The 9727-nt window shown below is 46.5% G+C and overlaps 1 protein-coding gene across 1 annotated transcript in view; it reads right to left on the reverse strand.

The window, feature by feature from the left end:
• The window catches only part of MFAP5 (microfibril associated protein 5), a 43841-nt gene extending 37252 nt beyond the window's left edge, over positions 1 to 6589 (reverse strand). The window contains exon 1 of the mRNA XM_045001672.1: positions 6531 to 6589. The gene's annotated coding sequence lies outside the window, so the exon portion shown is untranslated. The remainder of the gene's footprint in view (positions 1 to 6530) is intronic.
• Positions 6590 to 9727: the final 3138 nt, after the last annotated feature.

Below are 9727 nucleotides of genomic sequence, written 5' to 3' on the forward strand. Positions count from 1 at the left end.
GCTTCCGAGTGATCTGGTTCTGCATTTCTTTAGTTGGGAAGTTTTTGGGGAAGAAGAATTTGTGATTTTTCTGCACAGCCCTTCCCCATGAAACTTGATATTTCAGGAGATCTGATCACCTCAAGAAAACTCAAAAATCTCCCTCAATTTCTGTCTATCTTCCCTCTTCCTCTTACTTGGTTGCAGGCATCTTACCCCAGCAAAGTAGATCTGGGGGACTTCCAAGTTAATCTTGGTGGATGCATGTAGTGATATAGGTGACTCAAGAGGGAAAAGTGCTGACCCCAGTGACGCAATATAATGCTAGGGGGTGCTGTGCCACAGGGAAACTCTCCCCTCTGAGTCATTGGGGTGTTCAGATCCCCAAAGCTTTAGTGTGGTTTGATGGGGTTCCACATGTCAAGGGGTAGTGCAAATGGCTCAGCAAGGGGTGCTCTTCCCTCTGAGTCAGTATTGACCCTAACGTCACAACACGTTGCTAGGGAAGTTGTCGTGCAGGCATGTAATAAAATATTTTGGTTGCAACACAAAACCAACTGCCCCGGGGCAATTCAAACTCTCATGATGCTTTCCACCCCAGAGATCACAGCTTTTCAGTGGGTGGGCGAATGATCCCTGAGTATAAAGTCTGTAATGCATTCGGGAAGCCATCAATGCCAGCTTATTTCATTCTATCTCTGCAGCTCCCTGGCCTTCACATATACTTGTAACTTAATGCCTGGTTACTATGTCTCAGCAATGAGAAATTAATGAGTTGCTGTAACATGTTTGAATGTATCATTTCAATAATGTAACACTGTGTGTTAATTTGAGTCAGGGCAGGCAAGGGGAATATTCCTGGGAGCCAGACAGCTTCTTATAGGATCAATGATTACCTGAGCTCTGACACCATCTTTTGAGTCATTCCCCTATTGTGCCCTATGCTGGCAGTAGAGATGGACCTAAGCTACAGAGTTCAAAGTCAGATCCAATCTTCTCCTAAATTTAGGGTGCTTAGATCGGGGCTTGTGTTCACCCCAGTTTAAAGATGGGGACAGCTATGAAATTCAGATCCTCAAAGTTCATGGGAGTTTGGTCCTGATCCTTTTCTGTTTCGCAGGTGACTGTGCCTTTATTGTGATGGCCTTGAGGATGTAGAACTCTCTCCACCTGGACCTCTGCTTTATCAAGACCAGTTCTGACAGGCTGGAGAACCCTTCTGGGACCCACAAGGGAAGCTGAGAGAGTTCAGCCAATATGCATTCAGCTCCTCACTCCTGCAGCTCCACATACCATATTAGAAGTGAGTGTGAACACACTGAACCAAGCATGCTTCTTTGTCACATAGGATGCAAAGCCTCCAGGTTTGGCCAAACGTTTTGAGATTCTCATAGCTCAAACACACATTTCCCCCCACCCCCACCCCCAGTGAGATAAAGGAAGTTGTGCCAGTGTTTTCTTTCCTCCCTAGCTCCCTACTTGAGGGCATCCTCCTCCTTTATTCCTGGGAGCTTCCTCCGCCCGAAGAAGGACTTCCTCTCCAACCCCCAATTTCATGAATGTTCCTACTCAATGATAACATCTTTTAGAATTGCCACTTCCTGGAGCTGTACTGGTGTAAAACATATATACACACACATTAAGGGGTTGCTATGGTATAATTTACCCCAGTTCAAAACTGAGGTAAATTGCAGCAGTGCAGATCATTCTGCACCAGCATAAACCATGTCTTCATTAGATGTTTGCACTGGTGCAGCTCCCCGGGTGGCTACAATCCCAGTGTAGTCAAGGCCTAAATGTAGACTTCACTGATGTTTTAATTCATCTCTTTTATCTATCACTGCAGCTATCTTTGAAGTGCCCCAGTAGCTCACAAGAGTGAGGAGGAGAGGGAGAGGGGGCACTTTGTAGAAAAGATCATTTTTATTGTCCACTAATAATATCCTCATCTGTAGTTGTTTCTTCATTCAGAATTAAAAAGTGGGTTAATCCTGTCTAAATGTGGCTGTGGAAAATAGTTACATTCACTTCAGAATATGTTTGTTTTGCTTGTTAATAAAAACACTTAAAATTCAACTGATCTCCTCTCATCAATCTATTCCCCTCTCTTTTATCTATATATCACTCTTCAGCTCCCTCTTTCCTTCTGTCACTTGTGTCCTTCCCTCTCTTTCATTCTTGTTTCTTCCTGTGTTTTTCTCATTTCTTTCTGTACCTGTCTTTTCTTCTCCCTCTCTCCCTCTGTTTTTCTTCCCCTATTCCTCTTCCCTTCTCTGTATGTGCCCCCCCCCAGCCCTTTCTCTCTTTTCTGTGCTCTTTCTTATGGTTTCTCTTTCTGTGTGTATCTTTTTGTACCTCTCTCGCTTTCTGTCTGTCTCCTTGGTTTCCTTTCTGTCACCTTCACTGGAATATTGGCAGAGACATTATTTTCAAAGAAACACAGGAACTGACTGACTAAATAAAGTATCTAGGAATGGGGCAGGAGGTTTCTGTTCCAGAAGGGTCTGTATTCTGAGAGCCCTTTCTCCCTTTTTAGCAAAGGAGACTGTTACATTCCATGCCCACCCCCAATCCCTTTCGAAATCAGGATCTCCCCCTCCACTCGCACACAGACCTTGGCCGGGAGTGATGGATTGCACTGCAGTAAGGGCTGGGAACACTGCAGGGAAGGGAGGAGTAGTCACACTGCCAGCAACAGGGCAGGAAGGAGAGAGTGGCGACTGAACACAAGAGGAGAGGGGGCGGAGATGTCTGGGAGGGTGTGTGTGTCTGCAGACTACTGCACCATTCTGACTTTGGCTGAGCAGCTTGGAGAGCAGAGTTCTGAAAGATGGAGCCAAAAGAGGTGCAAGGCAGAATGGGCTCTGGCAGAGGATGTGGGCTGCCACAAGGGCAACAGGAGAAAGAAAGAAAGAGAAATGAGTGCATTCTTATGTGGCACAATAACCATATAACAATACACAATAGTACTAGAGCTCTCTCTCTTTCTCTTTCTGAAACTATAGCAGGCAGGGCTATGGCACAAATGTAGAAACATACAAAAGGTCAAGTGATCCAAACTGAAAAGTATATTGAAACATATTTTCACTGCATTCGAGAGGAAGATTACAATATGATCTTTGGCCACAGTCAAGATGCATCAGCAGAGCAGGTGTAGGAATAGCAGGAGGTGCTGCAGATTAAAACCAAGATGCATAAATAGAGCTGCGGGGGTGGGGGGGTGTAAGGGGAAGCATGATGGAATAACAGGGGATGCTGCAGGTAAAGAGTGAGGTGCATAGGAGGAACTGGTAGATTGAGGCAGGACTGGACTAGCAAGGGGTGCTAAGGGTCAGGATTGAGGGGCACTGGAAGAATTTTGGGTAGGGTTCCCAAGACTGCAACACCTTGTGGGGCTGTTAAGGCCAGAACTACTGATTTTCTTTAAAGTGGGCGGGGATGGTGGGAGAAGAGTTGGCTGGAAAAGTTTATGCCCTCATGAATTCTGGCAGAGGCAATGAGAACATACTCCCTTTGCTGGGTGCATTTATAAATAGCAGATCACTTTCCCCCCTCCCTCCCCGCACACACATACACAGCAGCGATTGCAATTAATATAGCATTGATAATTTTTGCCTAGCACATTTCCCTTCCTCCCTTTTCTCTTCCTTTCTTTCCTTTCTGCCTTTGTTCTTTTCTCTATTTTCTCCATCTGTTTCTTACTCGCTGTCCAGATTTCTTTCCTGCTGCTTCCTTTCACCTTCTTTTAATATCTTGCACTGCATCTCTTTCATCATCCTTTCTTCAACCTCTCTGTCATTTATTTCATCCATCCTTTTCTATCCCTTCATCTTACTCTCAGTCCTTCCATCAATTTCTTTCTTTCCCCTCAGGCTTGATTCTCCACTGCCTACACCATGTGAGATCTTACACACACACATCATTTTGCCCAGATAAAAATGACAACCTCAGGTTCAAAGCAGTGGAGAAACAAGCCCCGAATCTCTTCTACTTTCTTTCTCTCTGAGTCACATGAGAAGATCTCACACAGGCACACAGTGAGAGATGCAGATGGTGGGGGGAAGGACTGTTAAGAGATTGAGGGTGTGTCTGGTATTCATGCAATCAGCCTGTAGGAGGCTGCCCGGCCCCTGCAACTCCCTCCAGTGACTCCCACACAATTCCCTTTCCTCTGTTTCAGATGCTTCTCCCACACTCCCCGCTCTGGCCATTCCCCCCTCCCACCACCATCCTTTGCCGACATCACACTGCACCAACTACAGCTGCCAGCTGCAGTGACCTACTTCTGCCCACTCTGCAAAGCATCTCCTTTCTCCTCCATACCTTCACTGGCTGCAGCAGTAGAAAAGGGAGCAGTCACCCCACACCCCAATCAACCTCCTAATCACTGCTTGTGCAATGCTGCCCCCACAGGGAATAGAATATCCTAGAGAAACCCCCCTGGTCCTCACAATCTGCTCCATCTGTTTAGTGCAGGCAAAGGGCACTGAACATATAACCACACTTGCTCAGTGCCAGGAGACAATTTTAAGGAAATCTGATGGAGTGATCACTCCCTGCAACAAGAAGTTTAGTCTCAAAAGCCCCTCACCCCCATCCAACTCATCATCTAGTGCAATTGTCATACCAGATGTAAAATATCATGGGAACTGGGATAACCCACAGGGGCTCTTTAACATACTCTATAAAGCTCTTTGGCTCATAGGGGAAATGTTTATCATCCCTTTTCCGGTCCTGCCCCTAAGACACAGCACTCTGCACCTGCATCAAACCATGCCCACCAACCCTTGAAATACCATCAACATTCAGCAAAGGACAATGTGGGAAAGAGATGGAGGGCCAGAACAAGACAGTCAAAACGAGAAAAGAGAATAGACGATAAGAACAAGAGAGGGAGAGACAGAAAGAAGGCACTTTCCCAAGGCAGAAATAGAGAAAGAAAAAAGTAGAAAGAAACAGAAAGTGAGAGAAGGAATTAGAGAAGAGAGAGGGCCAGAAAGATGCAAGGGAGGAAGAGGCCTAAAGGAAAGAATCATAGAGAAAGGGAACAGGAGAAAGAGACAAAAGGAGAAAGACATGGAGAGACAGAAAAAGAGGGAGAAAGATGGGGATGCAGAAAATTGAAAAGAAAAAGACAAGGTGGATGATAGAGGATACATAGAAGTTCCATCCCACTGTCCACCTTCTACATCTTGGGGTCTCATCAAAAAAGTCCTCTCAAAGTGCTGCTGAACACCTCAAGCTGCAGCCGTCAATCTCAGCCCATTTCTGTGCCCCCTAAATGAAACTTTCTCTCAAAGGCCACCATATTCCTCCCATCTCTCTAATGCCCCAGTATTATTTCCTTTCCCTGCAGTGTCATTTTAGCAGCAGCTACACTGTTCCTCCTCATGGGACCAACTACTGGCTGGTTAAGCAGGGGACTTGAGATTGATCTATGTCAGTGGTTATCAAATGTATGTGACTGAGTCCTCCTTCTTTGTGTCTGTAGTCATTTATGCCCTCCCCCCAAGTATATATACTGAAGGCAACACTGAGCCGGCAGCAGCACAGAAGTAAGGGTGGCAATGTGAAAATTGATATTCATCAATATCACTTTTCACAGCACACTTTGCACCCCATTACCACCCTTACTTCTGCACTGCTACTGCCACCCTGGGATTGACAGCTGGAGCTCCATCCTCTCCTGGTGTGGGATTTGGGGGGAAGAGGGGGAAGGAGAGCCTGAGTTTGAGCTGCAATCTATTGAGGGATGGACGGGGAGAGAGGGAAGGAGAGCTCGAGCCTGGGTGGCAGGGCTCCCGCTGTTCCCTTTATCCCCACCTCCCCTCCTGGGTATGCATGGCCCTTCTGCAGGAGCCCCAGCCAGCTGGGGCTGACAGCCAGAGCTCTTCCAAAATAAATAAATAAATAAATAAAGGCCCCTGCTGGCACCTCCTTTGACACATTCTCGCACCTCCCTTGGGAGGCACTCCCCATAGTTTAAGAACCGTTGATCTATCTACATGATTCTCCAATTCTATCCCTATGTGTCTCTTTGTAACTCTGATTATCTCTTTCCCTTCTTCTTCAAAATTATGGTATCACAAGCTTGTGGCCTTTTTAAGTTACCAGCCAAGCAAAGTGTGCTGTCTAGTCCCCACACCCTGACCCTTCAAATGGCTATAATCAGACAGTCTTGTTATGTCCCATCTAGCCCATTCCTCTGGGGACCAGTGCGGGACTACAGTTACTCTCCAGGATTTTGGCCACTGGTCCTAGTTTTAAATGACATGAGCAAATGAACTCGCACTACTTTTTCCACAATCTAACAGACCTTTTCCCTGGGTTCAGTTTCATCCCATTATTTCTATTTTACACCAAACAATTCTTCTCCTTCCTAGGAGTTTGTGCCCTTCACATGCTTAACAGATGGGTTATGCCCTCCCCAAGCCCATTAGTTAAGCTACACCCAGCTCTACAGATTGAATGTCTCCAGCTCTGGAATTCAGGAGGGGAAAGAAACAGGCACGAAAAAGAGAAAAATGTAAATAGATATAAATTAGCAGCACCTTTTCCAGCTCCTCTCTCTCCTCCGCCTCCCTCCTTCTCCCCCCTGCTTCAGCCGATCTCGTGTCCCCCCCCAGATGCGGCCCCACCCGTCCTGTCTGCGTCCCTGAGTAGCGCGTAGGCATTTTGTGAGCTAACTCAGTGATCGTGCTCAGCACGCACTGAGCTCAGAGGAGAGATGGAGGAGAGCAGCGGGAGGGGGAAGGCAAAACGGGCGTTTAGCCATTCTGACTCTGACTGCAGAGACCGTGCTGCTGGGGCCGGTTCTAGCCGGCTGGCACTGGGTGATGTGACGGCTGCAGAAAGCAGAGCTGCTGATGCAATTGCTACACAGCTATTGCTGCAGGGGAAAATATGGAGCCGTTAGATGCGCATACACAATACAATGCACATAAACAACCAGCTTACACGCTGCCACACCATGCAATGACAGAAATTCAGTCACGTACTCACACTAACCAAGACTAATGCACGCATACTCACACTGTAATATACTCACACGCACTCCTTCGTGAGCACTCCTATACAATAACATACTGGCACATACTCTACTGGACCCCCACGCACTAACACACCCAGTCACATAGCCACATGCACACTAACATCCCATGCACTGACATGCTCAACGTCATGTACCCCTGCACACTAGCACACCCCCATCCATTCAGTCACAGACAAATGCACTCCTATACCACCTGATTAGAGCAGGGCAAGTGAAGGTTAAAACTAGGTTTCTGTTTAAAGCTTGACTCTAGTAAGTGCTCTAAAAATCTACACTTCTCAGATTGCTTTGATGTACTCATAGTCACACATACTCACACTAGCCAACCAAGTAATTACACACAGTCACATGACATACCTACCCATATGCACATGTACATGGGAGCATCAAATAAATTCATCTCTATCAGCGGGTTGCAGAGCACAGAATTCTGTGACTCCCCATTCATCTTCCTGTCTCCAGACTTCCCTGCAATTTCTCTCTGCCATTCCCTCCAGTCCTACCACTGATTTCTTTTGCTCCTCCCTTCCCTAGGGTCACACCGTTTTCTCAGTGATTTGTTATACATACTGGTGTGCAGTTGGCACACTCCTAACCCTAACCCTAACCTTTGTCATGCGAAAAAGCACAACCCAGTAGGTGGAAGCAGGTTTGTCACACACATGTGGTTGCTGGGTGGAGAGGGTCTATCATAAACTTGTGGACATGGGTCGGGAGCATCTGTCACACAGTGGGGTACAGCAGGGTTGGGAGTGGGATTGTCATCATGGGCATAAGGAATGTAGGGCAATGGGCTGGGTTTCTCCCAGGTCAGGTGGGAGTTGGATGGTGTGTCACATATGGGGGCACAGAATAACAGGCTGATTGTGTCTCATGCATTGGAGAGGAGGTTATTGAGTTGAGTGTCATAAACAGGGGTGGCCAACCTGAGCCTGAGAAGGAGCCAGAATTTACCAATGTACATTGCCAAAGAGCCACAGTAATACATCAGCAGCCCCCCATCAGCTCCCGCCCATCAGCAGGCCCATCGATCAGCACCTCCCCCGCATCCCTGCACCTCCTGATCAGATGTTTTGTGGTGTGTAGGAGGCTCTGAGGGGGAGGAGCAAGGGCACTGCAGGCTCAGGGGAGGGGGCAAGAAGGGGTGGAGTGGGAGCAAGGCCTCTGAGCCAGGAGTTGAGCAGTGAGCACCCCCTGGCCCATTGGAAAGGTGGCTGCTGTAGCTCCAGTCCCAGAGTCAGTGCCTATACAAGGAGCCGCATATTAACTTCTGAAGAGTTGCATGTGGCTCTGGAGCCACAGGTTGGCCACCCCTGACTTTGAATGAGGATGCCTGGTGACTATTAGGGTGTGTCATAGCTGAGAGATATGGGCATGCATGGATGGTACTGAACACTAACAGGGGCTTTTGCCTTGCCTTCTATTTCTTATTTATTATTGTGTCATCCAAACAGGCAGAAATAGTACTATGTTACTTAGGTGACCAACTGAATAGTTAAGGGGTAAACATTTAACAAGAAGCAACTCATAAGCTGAAATGTATTGGCATACACCTTTGGGCAAATACTTGTGAAAAACAAATGCATTCACCACAATCCAGATCGATTTGAAAAGGATTACTGAACAGACAAAGAAGCATTAATGTATTTCCAATTAACCGTTCCAACTTTTCCATCTGTACCAGAATGTACAGACAGGAGTTTTCCACCCCATTTCTTATCAAAATCCCACACATCCAATGATACACACACAGAAAGAGTTTATATATGAAACCTTCTAGCCTTCTGACATGCTAATCACACCCTCTACATTTTGGGACTAAGTTGTGTTCCGAAACCAAAGTGCTGTCTTGCATTTTTTGTGATCCTAGTGTCAAGAGATGTTTCATTAAAGCAACTGTGAAATCTTATTTCAGATACATAGAGGTTCTGGAACAGTCCTTACATTATACATATCAGGCATTATACCACGTCTTGCTCTCAACATAAGCTGAGCAAGGGAAAAAGCAAAAAGGAAGGTGACCATGATGCTCACTGTGCAGTGGGGTCATTATTCATTAATTAGCTTTTGTTCAATTAAAGTTAATAATATTATATTGATTGTCCAAATTGTAAAGCTGACATCATTCTCTGGTGCATTAGCACAGAGGGCAAAGGTTACCATCAAATTTTCTGTTTGAATCATCACCATTTGTTTGACTTAGGACCAGGCCTGTAGTTGCTGAGAGAGACCTCACCTTCATCAGCCTAAAAAGCTTTGTTTTCCTCAAGAGGAAATGTACAACACCCCATCCAGTTCATCTGCCCAACAGCACAGGAGCCACAAGGACTGAAATCTTCAGGGTCTGTCCATCTACTGCCATGTGTAGGGCCCTACCAAATTCAGGGTCCATTTTGGTCAATTTCATGGTCATAGGATTTTAAAAATCGTAAATTTAATGATTTTAGCTATTTAAATCTGAACTTTCATGGTGTTGTAATTGTAGGGAACCTGACCTAAAAAGGAGTTGTGTGGGGGAGGAAGGTTGCAAGGTTATTGTAGGAGCTGGGTATGATACTGCTACCCTTACACCTGCACTGCTGCTGGCGGCGGTGTTGCCTTCAGAGCTGGGCAGTTGGACAGTAGTGGCTGCTGGCTGGGAGCCCAGTGCTGAAGGCAGAGCCACCACCAGCAGCAGCACAGAAGAGGATGTCATGG

This window comes from Mauremys mutica, chromosome 1 (assembly GCF_020497125.1).
Source record: "Mauremys mutica isolate MM-2020 ecotype Southern chromosome 1, ASM2049712v1, whole genome shotgun sequence".
Classification (NCBI taxonomy): Eukaryota; Metazoa; Chordata; order Testudines; family Geoemydidae; genus Mauremys; species Mauremys mutica.